Source organism: Lithobates pipiens, unplaced genomic scaffold, assembly GCF_037356315.1.
Source record: "Lithobates pipiens isolate NorthernLeopardFrog02 unplaced genomic scaffold, aLitPip1_a1.2 Scaffold_3, whole genome shotgun sequence".
Lineage (NCBI taxonomy): Eukaryota > Metazoa > Chordata > Amphibia > Anura > Ranidae > Lithobates > Lithobates pipiens.
In genome coordinates, this window is record NW_027507790.1 from 276,327,500 (window position 1) to 276,345,808 (window position 18,309).

Here is an 18,309-nt window from a genome sequence, read left to right on the forward strand (position 1 = left end):
TCTCAAATGTGTTTCATGTCTCCCTATTGAAACCGTTGGTCTGTAACCAATTTACCACCTCGGTGCCACATCCTCACCCTATTCAGGTTGGGAACCATGAGGAGTATGAGGTACAATCCATTGTTGACTCACGTAGGTTCCGTAGGCGCATACAGTACCTGGTGCATTGGAAGGGGTATGGTCCAGAGGAACACTCCTGGGTTTCATCCTCTGACGTACATGCTCCTGTCCTCCTCCGCGAGTTCCATAGATGGTTTCCCCTCAAGCCCGGTGGCCCTCCGAGGGAGAGGGGTCATTGAGGGGGGGTGCTGTCAGGGCTGGCTTAGCCCTTCCTCCTCTGGGCTGGCCGCTCAGCTGTCGGCTAATTGCCAGCTCTCTTCTCTTTCCACAGTTGCCAGCTGTTCCTGATGATGCTCATCTGACCTGCCTATTTAAAGCCTTCTAGCTCACTTTTTCCTTTGCCTTCACGTTGGTCACATCACAAGGAACCATCTCCTGCTGTTTGTTTCAAGACTGGCTTGTTGACATCCCTCCTGGCTTCTTATCCTGCTTGCAGTTGCTCTCCTTGGATCCCTGACTTCTGGCCTGGCTGATTACCCGATATGGTTAATGGACTTTGGACTGGCTGACTACCCGATCTGGCTACTGGACTCTGGCTATGCTTGACTACGCTTTTTTCTATTTACCTTTTTATTTTTATTAATACACAAGTGTGATTTTATTTTACTTCTGTCTCAGTCTGTTTCATGGTTTCTGACACTTCCATTGGTCGTAGCAAAGTTTGCTGTATCTTATCTTGGGTTTGAACAGCATGTGTAAGTAACTTAACTGGGGCTGCTTCAGTGACAAACTTGACAATAAGAGAGGTATTTCCCTGCCTCCTTCTCTCATCATTGTTGTTCCCCTCAAGTGTACTCTTCTCTACCTGAGTCATTAGAGTTGGCACATTCTCCGCCTTGATATTAGATCTTGAGTTCTTTAGACTTTTCATACTTTTCACCCAGCAAGGCCTCCTTTTCTCGCACTACATTCACCAACTCGGGATAAGTAAGGGCCACTTGTGTTTTTCAGTAACAGTCTCACTACAATTGAATGGTTGGGCCTAGCAGCCTGCAGGATTTTTTCAAGCCAAACTTTGTCAGCATTGCAGGGATTAATCCCCTTTTTAAGGATGATCTAATGCAAGTTTCGATCTACTCTGACAATTTAATCAGACAGCCTCTATCCCTTGTACTGGTGGGTGTGTTGATATTTCTACATTAGATCAGGAAGTTTCACAACTCTACCATAGACAGTGCACAGGTATTCAATGTAATCCACAAAGTCTGATTTCCCCCTTTTTAGGCTATCCACCATGGTTTTTGCTGTCACGCTGTCTTTTTCAACTCTGTAACACTCCATTCTTCCACTTCTTGTATGGCCTGATCCATCCAGCTTTCAAAATCTTCCTCTCCACAAAGGATGATAATTTGTACTGAGAACAACTGGAGCTTCCTGTATCTTTGATGATCTGAAACTGTACTATTCTTTACCAGACTCTCAAACATCTTGCTCATGTCATCATAGAAAGAAGCAGGTGGCAGATGGGCTGTGGGTACTTCGGTTTCCTCTGATGTTGGGCTTATCGACCCAAACTGTGAGCGATCCTCATCCAGGTCTCCAGGTGACAGCAATGGTATCACTTGATCTTCTAGCCCTTCTGCCAAACTCACAACATCCTTCTTAAAAAAAGTCAGTATAGCTGGTCTCCATTCTAACAGAGTGTATATGCAGATAAGGCTTGGTTCTCATATCCACAAAATGTGCCCCTTTTTCTTGAACAGCCTTTCTTACCAACTGCCACACCTCCATCTTGGTCCACTTAACTTCCGGTGTCTCTACCACCTTGCACAACTCTTAGCCCTTGTACACACGGTCGGAATTCTGACGGAATGTGGAATGTGTCCGATCAGACCTTTTTGTCGGATATTCCGACTGTGTGTGGTCTACATCGGACTGTTTCCGTCGGAGTATCCGACGGACCAAGTTTTCCAACTTGTTGGCAAAATTTTCCGACAAAATCCTCCGATCGGACGGACATACTCCGATCATGTGTAGAAAATTTACGATCGGACAAAGTGCAACGCATGCTCAGATCAAATTCCTACACCAAAGCTATTGGCTACTAGCGTGAACGTAGTCCAGTTGTAACTAAATAACGTAATCACGTCGGATTTTCCGACAACTTTGTCCGACCGTGTGTATGCAACAGTTTCAGACAAAATCCGTCGGACAAAATCCGACGGATTTGGTGTCGGTATCTCCGACCGTGTGTACAAGGGCTAACTGGCCCCCTTGCTCTTGTCTCCAAACAGCTGCTGCGGCTGAGTCCATCCTTCAATTCACTCTTCACTCATCATATGATTTGCTAGAGCAAGGCATGAGGGGTATCCTGGAAAAGCTCTCAAATGTAGCACTACCCCCATGAGGGTCACTTAGATATATTTGACCCCAATGGTTAGCCTGACCTTGCAGGTCTCTCAACACCTCTGACACCCTGGGTTCTGACATTTCTGGGTGCAATTATGGAGACACCAAAGTATGACACAGTAATCAAGTAATTATTTTACTTCTGTAGATAAACAAATCAACAAAAAGTAGCTTAGGCAAAATTAAACAGAATCATTATGACCATAGAGTTTCAATGGGGAAATAGAGTAGCAAACAGTAACCTGAATACGGTCTATGGCCACAGTTAAGAAAAAGGCAAAGATGATGACCAATTTTGTGTCAGACTACTCCTTTCTTGCCCCTGATGCCACAGCCCCACTTTAAACACAGAAACTCAATAATGTTTCAACCGACTATACACAAGATATCAACACTGGTTTTCGGAAAAGAGTCACTTAGTGGTATAGACAGGTCTGGTACACAAATGTCCCTTTGGTGCCGGGGGCAGAGGAATCCTTTTTATTACAGGTGTTCTGTATATTCAGCTAGCTTAACCACTTGCCGGCCACCCTATAGCAGATACACAGCAGCAAAGTGGTTTCAAAATCCTGACCGGACGTCATATGACGTGATCAGGATTTTGAGCAGCTGCGCGCCCCGGGGGCGTGCATCGCGGCGACCGTTGTTGCGGGGTGTCAGTCTGACACCCTGCAACTATGATCTCGGTAAAGAGTCTCCGACGGAGACTCTTTACCATGTGATCAGCCGTGTCCAATCACGGCTGATCACAGTGTAAATAGGAAGAGCCGGTGATCGGCTTTTCCTCACTCGCGTCTGTCAGACGCGAGTAGAGGAGAACCGATCGGCTGCTCCTCTGACAGGGGTGATCTATGCTGATCGATTATCAGTGCAGTCCCCTCGAGGATGCCCACACTGGACCGCCAGGGACACCACCAGACCACCAGGGATGCCCAAGACAAGGTATGCCACCCTAGACCACCAGAGATTCCAGTCAGTGCCACAATGGATGCCAATCAGTGCCCATAATGGATGTCAATCAGTGCCCACAATGAGCATCACTGATTGGCATGCATTATTGTTTGGCACTGATTGGCATCCATTAGTACAGTATATTATAATACAATGCCGCCTATCAGTTCCCATCTGTGCCGCCTATCAGTGCTCATCCATGCCCATCTGTGCCGCCTATCCATGCCCATCTGTGCCGCCTATCCATGCCCACCTGTTAAGCCTATCCATGCCCACCTGTTAAGCCTATCCATGCCCATCCATGCCGTACATCCATGCCAATCTATGCCAGCTATCATTGCCAATTTGTGCCACCTATCAGTGCCCATCCGTGTCGCCCATCAGTGCTGCCTATCAGTGCCCATCAGTGCCGCTTATCAGTGCCACATATCAGTGTCCATCAATGCCACCTCATCAGTGCCACTTCATTAGTGCCACTTCATCAGTGCCCATCAGTGCCGCCTTATCACTGCCCATCAGAGTAACCCCATCAGTGCCCATCAGTGAAGGAGAAAACGTACTTATTTACAAAGTTTTGAAACTGAAACAAAAAACATATTTTTTTTTCAACATTTTTGTTATTTTTTTATTTGTTTAGCAAAAAATAAAAACCATAGAGGTGATCAAATACCACCAAAAGAAAGCTCTATTTGTGGGAAAAAAATGATAAAAATTTCATTTGGGTACAGTGTAGCATGACCGTGCAATTGTCATTCAAAGTGCGACAGCGCTGAAATCTCAAAATTGGTCTGGGCAGGAAGGTGTTTAAGTTCCCGGTATTGAAGTGGTTAAACAAGGGCCCAGTATAGTTCCTGGATAAGGAGCATGCAATGTTGTAACAGCAAATATAAAGTGTCTCCTTAATAGGGCTTTAGTGAGAGGAGCAAAGTAAAGGTGTGTTCATGCAGTGTCTCTTGGGATGCAAAGAGGGTGGGCTTCTGCCTGCTCACCAATCCAGATGATACCAGGCTCAAAGGAATCACAAGAAGATCTTGGAACAGGCTTCTGCGGGTGCTGTAATCAGAGAAGGGCACTCAATCGCACACCCTGCAGCATGTTGATTCAGTTGGATATGTATTGGGGGTGGTGAGGGCAACTTCCTGATTGTCACCAGACTGACCATAATTGTTGATGACCGATGCATCCACACACTCCCGCCGAGGCTTTCCTTGCTGCCTAGGCTGCAGCAACAACTTGCTCTCCTCCAATCTTTGGGGTCACTGCTTCCAGCTGAAGCCTGTGGTCCCAAGAGACTGATGCCTCCCCAACCAAAGCCATTTATTCTCTCTTCCAGCATTATGTTCTCCCTCTTTAGCCAGCTGGAACTTGTAGTCTACAATGGTCAACCCCTAGTGCAGATTTGGGCTTTCTAGACTACATATCCCAAGATTGTCCACTTTTCTGTAAGTTCTCACTCACTCTGCATTCAGGATGTGACAAAACAGGGTCCAGGCTAAGCGCTAGAGGGAACAGGCCTACTGTAAAGTTTCCCCTGACAATGCAGGCAATTTAGCCAGCTCTTGGCTACATATGATTTTACTAACATATGTCTAAGTTGCAAAATTGTGTTCAGGCATTCACATTTGTTTTACCCTTAGTTACTAAGGATATAAATAAAAAAGTAATGGGTGATCAAGGTCAAAAGCATCATTATATGTTATCCATGGTGCCCAGATTTCAAGGAGATTTAAGTGCGTATCATTAAGAAAAGAAGTAAGCTTTTTCTGAATCATGTTTCCCATGATACTTTGTTTCACTTCTCTAAAATTCAAGGGTGGTTCCCTCCAAGCCCAAGGGGGAGGCTATTTAAGCAGCCCACTCACCAGTGTTCCTTGTCGGTTCCAGTGTGTGATACCACTTGTTACCCATTTACAGGCCCTGCGAGCTTCTGCTACATGGCCTACTTCTCAAGGTTCTCTGCCACAAGCTCTCAGTTGCCATTAATACCACTCATTACCCATTTTACAGGCACCCTGAGCTTCTGCTACAATACCTCCCCCTGACGGTTCTTGCCACAAGCTCTCAGACGCCACTTATACCACTCATTTTCCCATCCACACTTACCACTCATGCAATTTCTTAGGTCACAGATTGCAATATATAACATATCTACCATTACTTGTTGGACCATGTGTCTGTGGTCAGGTTGGCCCCCCTTTTGATCACATGGTGAAACGACTTACCTTTCACATGATGGTGGAGTGCAGTGATAGGTTCATGGGTGAGCCAATGTTTGGGTCCAAACCAAGGTTTGGTGGGAGAAATGCATCATATATGGAAATGTCATTTCTACCACTTCTATACATTTATCCTGGAGTAGGACTTTATGGTTGGCTTTTTTTTTTTTTGTCTGGGGATTGCATAAAAAAATGCAAGGCAATATCAGCAGTAAAAGTATATTTTTGTCCTAAAAAAAAACAATATATGGATTATTTTGTTATTATAAAGTTATTGCTGAATCAATAGGTTCATAGAGGAAAGTAAACATTGCTCTGGTCCATAGGTGGTGTACAGGTGAGAGAGCTGAAGTGGTTAAAAAGATTAAAGTTATTTATCCCTTTAGATGCATTAAGTGAACAAAACGTCCATGTATATATATTTTTTTTTTTTTCACAATCAAAAAAGGTTTTATTGAAAATATATTCAGGTTTACAATTAGCAGGGAATTATAGATGTTGTCAACAAAGACATGTATACAAGCATTGATACAATTAGGTATCATGTATGTTGTAACCATTTATCTCAATTAGAACAGAAGTTAAAACCAAATCGTATAGAGAAGATAGAAACTAGTGATACCATAGGATAGGATATGTATTTGGGGAAGGGTGGGAGAGGGTACAGGGTAAAGGAGATTGGAGGCCAAGGGGGGGTGCCATCGCACTAGGGTTCATTTCTTTAGGTTAGGTGTGTGTCTAATATAACTCAATCAGTCTGTTTTCTCCTTTCTATTTCCTTTTCCTCCGTAGAGAAATAGGGAAGGGAAATTCAACCAGTAAGTAATTGGTAATCAGGAGAGAGGGTAAAAGCCAGCCAAGGCTGCCAGGTTTTGTTAAAGGATGTGCTGTTCTCTTTTTTCATTGCCACTATTTCCTCCATCTTGAAAATGTATTGCACTCTGTTTAACCAGTCCTTAACTCCTGGGACTGTGGTGATTTTCCAGTAGATAGGTATGAGTGTTTTCGCAGCAACGAGTAGGTGTCTAGAGAGTGATTTTTTGTACCGACTTAAGGTAGTTGGGACTAAATTGATCAGGCATGCGGCTGCGTTTAGTTCGAGATTAGTTTCCGTTATACGTTTTATCCATGTCTTAATTTCATCCCAGTAGGTGCTGATGAGGGGGCATTCCCACCAAATATGTATAAATGAGCCTATACGAGTTTTACATCTCCAACATTTATCCGAGGTGGGGCGAGACCATCTCCCAGCATTTTGTGGTGTCATATACCACCGAGTGAGGACCTTATAGGAAATCTCTTGGTATTTGGTGCTTAACGAGCATTTGTGTGTCAAAATACACACCTTTTCCCATTGTTTTTCAGAGATTTTCATTTTAAGGTCATGTTCCCACTTCTTTTTGTGTTTATTGTTATCAGCGTGTGGCGTACAAATTAGCCATGAGTAGGCAAGGGACGTGGTGTGAGCTACTGGCGATCTTTTTAAGCATATGGATTCCAGGTGCGTCAACGGGAGTTTAAATTTGGATTTGTGCTTACTGTTTACCACAAAGTCCCGTAATTGCATATAAAACCACATGCCAGGGAATGTCCTGCCCACCTCGGAGCTAAGTGCGTCAAATGTTTTAATTTTCGAGTTTGTCATGCAGTGGTGAACGAGAAGGTCATATGGCAGTTTGTGATGTATACCCAGCGGGAAATCAGGGTTATTAGCAAGCGGTGTCAGTGGGCCCGGGATGGATGCTATTTTGTATAGACTCGCTATTTTGTGCCAAACGTTGATTGTGTTTTCGATCAGTGGGTGTCCTATCTGCCTGTCCTTTTTGGAGTGTATGGACCATGGATAGTATAGCGTTTTATGTAAAGTTAGGTTGCTTTCTAATTGGACCCAATCTTTATTGTGGCCATGGCAGTGCCAGTCTATGAGTCTGGTGATATGTGCAGCCTGAAAGTATTTCTTAAAATCAGGAAGACCCATACCCCCCTTACTTTTGGGAAGCGTTAGTAAAGTGAAATTGATTCTGGGTTTTCTGTCGGACCAGAGGAAGCTTCTCTGTGCTTTAAGAAGAGTGCTAAAAAAGGTTTCCGGAATTTTTATGGGTAGAGCATTGAATAGGTACAATAGTCTAGGCAGTATCGTCATCTTCAAAATAGACGCCCTGCCAAACCATGAGAATTTTTTCGGTTGCCATCGCAGCAGGTCTTTCGTTATTGTGGACAATAGAGGCTTGAAGTTGGAGTTGTATAAAGCATCGATGTTGCTAGTTAAGTTTATTCCTAAGTATTTGAGTGCGGTCTGTTCCCATTTATAAGGGTAGTTGTCTTTCAGTCTCTTAAGTTTATCAGGTGGTAGGGAAAGGTTGAGTGCTTCAGATTTTGATTGATTCACTTTAAAATTAGAAATAAACCCAAAGGTTTGAAACACTTTTTGAAGGTTTGGTAAGGATATATGTGGGTTGGTGATGAAGAGTAAAAGGTCATCCGTATATGCGGCTATTTTGTATTCTCTATCTTTTACTATGAAGCCCTGAATATCTCTGTGTAAATTGATTGTTCTTATTAGGGGTTCTAAGGTGAGGATGAAGAGGAGTGGTGATAGAGGACATCCTTGGCGTGTTCCATTGTGGATCGAGATGGGTTCAGAGAGTATATTATTTACTTTAATTTGGGCCTGGGGGTTTCGATAGAGGGCCGAGATCCATGATAGCATGTTTTCCCTTAGTCCAATATGGACACAGGTGTCCATCATGTAATCCCAGGAGACCCTATCGAAAGCCTTTTCTGCGTCAGTGGAAAGCAATATTCCAGCTGTTTTAGAGGTTTGAGCAAAGTGGATTAGATTCAGTGCTTTAGTAGTGTTGTCACGAGCTTCCCTACCTGGCATGAATCCCACTTGTTCCGAGCCTATGATCTTTGCCAGAAGGGGTTTTAATCTATTGGCAAGTATTTTGGCCAGGATCTTGAGATCAACATTTAGGAGTGAGATGGGTCTGAAGTTTGCGCAGTCGGAAGTGGTCCTTGTTCGGTTTGGGGATCACAGCTATGTGTGCCATTAGGAATGATTTGGAGTTGTTTCTGTTTTTTGCTAGAAAGTTAAAAGCAGACTGGAGGGGTTTCAAGAGGGAGATTGTGTAAGTCTTATAGTATTGTGATGTAAAACCATCAGGGCCAGGGCTCTTTCCTGTGTTTAAATCTAATATTGCGTCTGAGATTTCTGATATAGTTATAGGGTCATCCAGTCTGTGTGCGTCCTCGCTGGCCAGGGAAGGTAAATTGCTATTTCCCAAAAAGTCTTTGATTGCTTCTTGTTTTGTTTGAGTTATGTGGGATGGTTTGTGTTGGGCCGGCAGATCGTATAGTTTGGCATAATAATTGTGAAACAGGTCTGCCATTTCTTTAGACTTATATTTCAGAGTCCCCTCTTTGTCCCTTATGGCGTGTATATGACTTGATAGTGTTGCTTCTTTCAGGGCCTTAGCTAGTTGTTTCCCGCTCTTGTCTCCTTGTTCGTAGAAAATATTTTTTTTGAAAAACAGGGATCTTTTAATTTTGAGATCTAGTAAAAGGCGTAGTGCCTTTCTGCATTCGGTCAGTTGCTCTTCTACCCGGAGAGAGTGAGATTGTTTATGTTGCAATTCCAATTTAGCTATTTGCTGGGATAGTTTTGTGATTTCTCCCTCTCTTTCCCTTTTCTTCCTGGCGCCCCATTTTATCAGTTCACCCCTCACCACTGATTTGTGGGCTTCCCAATTGTTTAGCAGGTTTGTATCATTGTCAGTGTTGTTGTGGAAGTATGCACTAATCGTGTCGTGGATGTCATCTCTCACTATTTGGTCAGTGAGGAGTGTAGGGTTGAGTCTCCAATTAAATGCAGGTTTGTGGTGTGCACCCAGTTCTATTGAGATAGCCATGGGTGCATGCTCAGAAAGGGCAATAATGCCTATCTCGGCTGCAAGTAAATTGCCCAGGTCCCTTTGTGAGACGAAGATCATGTCAATTCTTGAGTATCGTTTGTGAGGTGCGGAGAAGAAAGTAAAGTCCTTCTCCGATGGATGGACGGATCGCCATGCATCAACCAGAGACAGAGACTGCAGCAGTGATTTCATTTGTTTGAGAAGCCTGTAACTGACGTGGGTGTGTCCAGAAGAGGTATCCCTGAGGGGGGAAAGAGGAATGTTAAAGTCCCCTCCCAGAAGAACACACCCCTCTGCAAACCATTTAAGTTCTTCAATTATTTTGCTACAGAATGGCACATGGGATGTATTCGGGAAGTACACGTTAGCAAGTGTTATAGGGGATCCCTCCCATGTGCCCTTCAGAAACAAATACCTTCCCTCAGGGTCAATAAGTTGGTGCTTCAGGTCAAAGGGCGCGTCTTTGTTCAAAAGGATGGACACTCCCTTTGTTTTAGCATGGGGGTTGGTAGAGTGGTAAACTTTTGTGTATACGTTGTCAGTGAGTTTAGGAATACTCTTATCTTTGAAGTAGGTTTCTTGTAGAAATACCACGAAGGGGCGTACTTTTTTAAGTTCTCTAAACAATTTAGACCGTTTTTCAGGAGTATTCAGACCATTTACATTATGTAAGATGAGAGTTGGTGTTTTCCCTAAGAAAGCATATGCCATCCTGGCTTTTAATCTAGGATGGGCGGGTTCTGGAGAAGCTGCGTCTGTGAATGGTTTTCACAAAAGATGTTAGTGACACAGAGTGTGTTAGGATACGATGCTTTGGGTTTAAGAAGGAAAATGCGAACATGCGTGGGGGTAAGAAGGGGGGGGTGGGAGTGGGGAGGAGGGGGAGTAAGGTGAGGGGGGAAAGGAGGGAAAGGGACGTAAGTGGTTAGGATATAGGAAGAGGAATACCCACCAGCCACCAGTTGGTGGTGGGTCAGTTTGGGATTTAACTAACGTGCGTATGTGTTAGTACTTTCCCTTTGGGGGAGAGTGGGAGGTAATCAACAAGCAGTCTAGCAACGACTGTTTCTTTGGACTGCGCTGTGGCAGTGATGAAGGTGACCAGTGGAGGAGACCGGCACAGTTTCCGGTTCTAGGCCTCATCAAGAGGTTATCTGTAGGTAAGGTAACTGAGACCATCTATTAGCAACTATTATAAGCTACAGTAGACTTGAGTAATGGGGGGAGAGAGGGGAAGGGGGTGTGCGAGTTGCCATTAACCAGTTCGCAGAAGAGATTAACATTGCAAACACAGTATAAACCGTACAAAAGAAACGATGGCCTAGGCGCCAGGCTATATAACAAATACTAGCTTAAACAACTTTAAACTTTTAACCCAAATCCTGAGCATTTGACTTTCACCTCTCCGTATTGCATACTGAGGACCGGATGCCTCCGTGTACCCTGGAGGCATTTTAATCTCTATGCAAGGACGGTGAGTTTCCCACATCAAGTAGGGGAGCCACAAGATCATTGACAGGTGTGTCTATTTCCACAGTAAGGCACAGTTTGGTTTTCTTCCCATATAAGATCCAGCCCATTCTCACAGTCCCAAAGCAAGATAAGTCTAAGCGGGTTAGGGAGGAGGAGCTTCACTGATGGTTGCCTGGGTTATGCGTAAAGAAGGTGCAGTCAAGATATATTAAATAGTGTCCGTAGGGTCTACCGGTCGCTGCTCCCTGCCATAAGTCGCTAGAGTATGCCTTCCCCCTTGTTATGTTGGGGGAGGGAAATATAAAGCGGTGACTCGTGCAATGTTACTCATGGTTTCTGCAGTCATAAGAGAGACACCATCTCAGAGGATATGGGGGAAAGTCACACGTGCAAGTGGCGACATGCAAGATGCTTAACACTTTTGCCATTTTCAGAACCTAAATAAAAGATAAAAGTTAAAGCATAATAAAATAGCAGTGAACAGCGTTGCTGCAGGATAGTTTAGTCTCTCCACTGAGTAAGTAGATCAGACCATGTTTAGGGAAGAGAAAAAAAAATAAAAATATATAAATAAAAAGGGGGGAAAAGAGGCCCCTGATGGGCAGGTCGTAATATTTGCTGGTGTGGATCTCAGAGAGCAGCCGTGGCTTGTGAACTTTTAGCTCTTAGGGTTGTGGGCTCCCCTGTTGCAGAAAAATAGGCACAGCCGCCGGGTGGGATATTGGGTAAGTCGCTCAAAAAAAATAAAAATAAAAACTGAACAAAACAAGGTGGGTTGCGCCGTATCAAAGTTCCGTACCAGGAGACTGGATAATAACTCGCATCGAGCCAAGGTGTGTATCGTAGAAATTGTAGCTACTTCAGTAGCCTCTTGGTTCCCTTGCCCTCAGGCTCCTAGCACTTTTAGAGGATGCTGGGGACTCGAAGTTGTGTCTGTCAGTGCTTCTGCGGTGCTTGCCTAGCTGATAAGGCGATTGCGCGTGAGGAGGTCCCGCTGTGAATTGTGGATTGTTGATTGCCGGTGGTGTGAGGAATTCAGCATACCAGTCCGGGAGTTCCAGCGGTGCAATTTGTAGTTCCTCACAGAATTTTTTGAGGTCATCAGGGACTTTTAGCATATGTTGTTTCCCCAGGAAGTTTGCTTGTAGCGCGAATGGGAATTTCCATCTGTAGTTGATTCCTTTTTGCTTCAGTACTTCTAAAAGTGGACGTAGTGCTCTTCTATTTTTAAGTGTGATGGGTGAAAGGTCTTGGAAAAGTTGAATCGTGGCTTCTTCATGCACTATCCTTTCCTTCATTCGTGCTTTTTGGAGAATGTCTTCCTTCAGGCTAAAGTTAGATAGGCAGCAGATGATGTCCCTTGGGGGGATTCCGTCCTGCGCTCTGGGTCTGAGAGCCCTATGTGCCCTGTCAAATTCGATGGGGGATTGTTCCGGCCGTTCGACTAGAGTATTGAAGATAGCGGTTAGGGCTGGTCTAATTTGGTCTGGGGATACCGTTTCAGGCACTCCTCTGATCCTGATATTGTTCCGTCTACCACGGTTGTCCAGGTCTTCAATCTGCCTGTTCATATCGATCAAATGTTGGGAGTGTGAATTCGTAATATCGTCCAGTCTGACCAGTGCTCTGTCCCTCCTTTTCCCAGCTCTGTCCGAGATTGCCATTTCAGTTAGTCTCATTAGCTCGGTTTTAATGTCTGTGTTTGCTGCAGCAAAAGAGCTTTTGATGTCAGCGGCAATGTCTGTCATAGCTGCGTAAGTAAGAAGTTGGTCGTTTTTACCGTTTCCTGCGGCTGAGTCTTCAGATGCTGATAGGGAGACTTCGTCATCTTCCATATCTTCAACAATGCTGTTTCTTTGTGACAGTGCCATTTTGGAGCTTTTATTCCCTCCACAATATTTAAACTTGCTAAGGTTTGCTGGCGAGCTTTTTTTTTTCTTCTGGGGTGTTCCCAGAGAACGGAGATTATGGCTGTGTGTGCTTCTCCTTGATTGCGTGGACATATTCGTCTATCAGGTCTGTTTTCAGTGCACAGGCCCCTCTGGTCACCAGGATTTTTCTACATTACAGTCATGTGTGTCGTTCACCAGGCCACTGCCCCTATGATAGAGTTTGCCAGTTCTAGGGTAGGAGAACTGTATTACTAGTGGGGTATGCACCAGTGCTGGGGTTATGCTGGGGTAGGATTAGGTGGTTATAGTCCAAGCAGAGTTAGGTGGGAAGATGCAGGGTGTGCTTGGAGTAGCAAGATGGCCGCCGTCTCTAGTGAGTAGGCCGGAGCCTCAGGCTTTCCTTGGTCTGGTGGCCGTGTAGCTGTGCTCCGCTTTATTTAAGTCCTATGCCCCCAGTATCTGCTCCCCAGACCAGCATAGATTATGTACGCCCCCTAAATATGGTGAGACAAGTCCGCCGCGGGGGGGGGGGGTGCCGCGTTAATACTCACTGCGGCCTGGTGATGGTGTAGGCCGGTTTCAGGGCCTGGATGGTCGCTCCGGGAGTCCGCTGGACGCTGTGCCCTGTCGTTTCGGCCGCTATGTCTCCGGATGAGCGGCGATGTTTGCCCGCCGAGCTCGCTCCCTCAGTGGCGCTGACGTGGGCCGGTGACCTCGTAGGCCGCAATATGGCGCCGGGTGCTCCGCGATGCGGCCGATATGGGTATGCCGTTGCGGGTAAGTATGTCCCGTCAGATGGCCTCTGGGGGACAGTTCCGCGGTCCCCAGGCTCAGCACAAGTCCGGTATCTTAAAATCCCCGATTTTAAGGGGTGGATGGCGATGGATGGCGGTGGATTTCACCCGGCCCGTACGGAGCTCAGCCACCACACTTCTTCCTCGCTCCTCGTCCGGACACGCCCCCCCATGTATATTACATAACCTTTCTTCACAAAGTCCATTATTCATAGTATTTATTATAATTATTATTATTGATATTTTATTGAACAGTACATGTTATGCTTAATTATAATCTACATTTTCTTAATATTTTACATGCTTATAACAATTATATTTCGTTTTTATTTGCATCTGAGTTTTAAATGTAATATTGACTGAATATCTAGCAAAAGAAACTACTCGTCTTTATAACTTATATGAAAAATAGAAACTAAGAGACCGGACTAAAAGAGAGTGGACTATTAAGACACATGGGTAGACTGTCTAAAAATATTTAGATTAATTTCTTGAATAAAAAATTTAATTGAAAACAGTTACATATAAATACGGATAAAAAATTGAACTTGGTATTAAATGGCCCACTACCGATACAGAGTTCATACATTTTTATTATTGGGACGTTGGCACACTGCTACCTGTGTACCCGCAGTGTCACCCTGTGAAAGTACACAAAATCCGGGAAAACTTTTTTTCAATATCTTTATAACCTATTCCTCGGCATCACTGACACTGGAAAGCAGTTCTTTAGTAAAGTATTATTAGACATCTTCTTCAGGGAACAGCCGGAGTTTATTCTATTGGATGAAAGTTTCTGTACAATCTCTCAGGGGATAGAATCTGAATTTACTATTCTTCCCCTGATCATTGAAGTCACATTTAGAATGTTGTATTTCTTGTGTCTTTTACAGAAAAAATCTTTTCATGTCACTGTTGTGTTGGATTCCCCTGATAGGTGATATTCTGAAGGATGGTTACCATATGATTACAATATTTCACACATTGCAGCAGAATAGTAAAGCCGGTTACTAATAATAATATTTAGTTATACATATTTTTTTATTACTAGCATTATACACATAATTGATAGGACTGTACAGTGATGTCCAATGTGTACATTACAGCCCTAGTTTGCTATTGGTGTTGAACATCCAGTTATTGCTGCTTATATGCCTTTTACCCCATGAGGTGCCATACATAATACAGATTAACACACATTACTTCCCATTAATTCAAAGAAAAAATAAAATATATAAAATAATCTGACTGGCTTTCTGTGCACTAAGATGTGTTGTTTTTTTTGTTTTGTTTTTAAGAAGTGAATCTTCCCGGATTAGGTTTGCTGGAGGCTCACAAACTCTGACCTTGTGAAGTCTATGGGAGGTGAATGTTGATACTAAATTCATATAAATCAATAAGCAAGGAGCGGATCTTCACTTTTAACTTTGAATACATAATTGAAAAGCACAAACCTTTGAATGACATGCTTGGGGGATACCTTAAAGCATTTTGGAACAGTAAAATATATTTGGCTGTGGATTTTTTTTTTAAATTATTGTATTTATGAATAAAAAGGTAACATGGGTATAATACAAAAGGTTAATGTCACCTTACACATGTCATAATGATATAGAAGTATACATATATTCGCTGTGGATTTTTTTTTTACAGTTAGCTTGGCTCACACACAGTAGTTGCTATAATAAGGGAAAAATGGAATGAAGTCCCCATTACTCCTCCAACCAGACCCTTAAGAAAGAGAGGGCAGCGGGCGCTCAGCCCCTACTTCCTATACCAGATCAGATCACATACCTTTCAACATTGGGATACTTTGAAGGAATTGCAGTCAAGTCTTTTCCCCTTGCAAAGTAGAATTTTCCTCATGTTAAGGAAAATGAGCCACTAACCTACCTCCATGGCCCCCAGAATAAATTGGAGAATATATGGTGCTGACTGGTTGCAGAATCAGGTCCTGTACCATTATAAAAAATGTAAACAATCAGCGCTGATGGTTGCATAATTCCAGAGCTTCGGCGATACAAGGACACAGCAGCACAAAGCAGCCCATCTGAGGTGACAAACACCATGATTCCTTAGCAGGAGAGCTCAGTCTGGACACCTCTGGGACCGTGTCCAAAAAATCGCGAAATGATCAGAAGCCCCAGCGCCTGGTGGACTTCTTCTCACTGAACATGTGTGGAGGTAGGCAAGATGGCTCCGAGGCCTACTCATGCCCGGTAGGCTCATCACAAAAAAAGCCTCAAAAAAGACTTTTGTCCTTCCAACAACAGCTCCCCCACTAGCCAGCACTCCTATCCTCCCACCCCATCATCTAGCAGCCCAGCCAAGTAAAAACCCATGCTTTGTATGGCAAGTGGTTTCAAGGTGAATATGGGTAAGAGTGAGTGTAAAGTGTTTGGGGTGTGGAGTGATATGTCATCTTGTGGGTGGAAAGAATGTGTAGGGGGTTTGAGGGTGCTTGGGGTGAAGTTTGATTGTGAATTGTATGGTAGAGAAAGCTGGGAAGATGTGAGGGGAAAATTGGAGAAAAAGATTCAGTTCTGGTCATTGAGATCTTTGTCTTTAGAGGGTAAGGCCTTGGTTATAAAATCTGTTTTTTTGCCAATTTTATTATTTTTGTATTATGTTTTTCCTGCGCCTGATAGGGTGCTGAAAAAAATTATAAAATTATGTTTTACGTCTTTTTGGTCATCCAAAATGGAAAAACTTAAGAGCGATAAGGTTGTGAAGGGTAGGTTGAATGGGGGGAAAGGGGTGGTGTGTATTGAAAGGTTTTTGTCATTGAGATATATAAGTATGTGTGTGATGCTTAGTAAGAAAGAGAGCTTGTTTGGGTGCTTTTTGAGGTATGTGGGAGGGGGTGTGTTGAGGAGATGTAGTTTGTGGAATTATGATTTGAGGAAGCCTGTGTGTTTTAATCCACCGTGGTTTTATGTGAGAATTGAGAGAGGAATAAGGAGGTTTGGGTTGAAAGATGTAAGTAAGGAACTTTGGTGTGAATGTAAAAAAGTTATAAAGATGGTGGAAGGGATGGAAGGATTGGAAGTAATAGGGGGTTTGAGTGAGCTTGAAAGTGAAAAGGTATGGCGGAATGTGTGTGCTAGGGATTTGACTAATAGACAGAAGGATGTGGCTTGGATGATAGTGCATGGGTGTTTGCCTACGAGGGTGTTTCAGCGTAGAAGGAGGTTGGTGGATAGTGAAGTATGTCCGAGGGAAGGGTGTAGTGGGTGTGAAGATGTGGTTCATTAATTATGGAATTGTGAGTTTGCGAAGAGAGTATGGAGGAAGGTGGGCGGTTTGATTAAGGGATTATCGGGGGTGGATGGGTTAACATATGAAATGGTTGTGTATGGATTACGTGATTTGGGGGAGGTAAAGACGAGAGTATTTTGGTTGTTGGTGAATTGCGTGAAGGAGTGTTTGTGGGATGTAAGGAATATTTTGGTTTTTAGGAGTGAAGTGGTGAGTGTGAAGAAGTGTACGGCCATGATCCATGGGAGGTTATACTTCTATGGTTTATGTGACGTTAAATATTTTGGTTTTTTGAAGGCACAGGAGATTTGGTGTTTTAGACGTTGGAGGTATTGGGTTCAATAAATGTTATGATTATGTTAAAATAACCTTTTTTTCTTTTTATTTTTCAGAAGTGTGATGATGGAGGGTCAGCGTGAAGGAAAGTGTTAGGAGGAAAATTTGGTTGTTATAGGGATAGGGTTGAGGGAGAGTTTCCTTTTTGAATAAATTGTGGGTGGTTTGGTTGTTTTATGTAAATATTGTTTGAGGGAGGGGGTGGAATGAAATGGAGCGGGAGGGGGTGGGTGGGGTTATTCTGAAATATGTAAAATTTTTTGTGTATATATTGTGGCAGCAGGCAGGTAAAGTCACCTGGTTGTATCCAGGATGGTAAATATGTGTGTCCTAGATTCAGGCTTTATGCAGACTTTTACAATTAGAGGGGAAGAGTTAATGAGCCCAGCTGAAGTAAGTGGGCTCATTAAGGCCTCTACAAAAAACCCCAGCATGCATAGGGAGATGCTCCATCCTGGAACCAGTTTTGTGTGTATAGACTGGGGAGTCTGAGATCTGTTCTGTGCGTGAGTTAACGCCTGTGTGGCAAACCCCTACAATAGAGACAGGGACTGGGGCAGCACAAGGCTGCACCCAGTTGTTAGACAGGGAGTCTACGTGTGTAGTTAGAGGTCAAGCTGACCAGGATTTATTTTCTTGTTTTATTTTGTTTGGCTGTTATATGTATCACTGCATGTAGCCTAAATAAACCGGATCTTTTGTTTTTTGCACCTACACCGCTGTCTGCTGTGCCTGACTTTGTGTTGTGAACCCATCCAGGGGGTCACACACACCCGCTACCGAGCTAACCCCTCACAGTTGGTGGAGAATGCGGGCAGTTTTTTTTCAATTTTTTTTTAAAAGGCCAGCATGGAGGAGATACTGAGACAGCTGGCTCTAGCAAATGCAAATCAGCAGCAAGCAAATGCAAATCAGCAGCAAACAAATGCAGCTTTACAAAAGAGCCTTGCAGCCCAGCAGAAAGCTCATCAGCAGAGTATGGAAGCTCAGCAACAAGCCCAGCAGC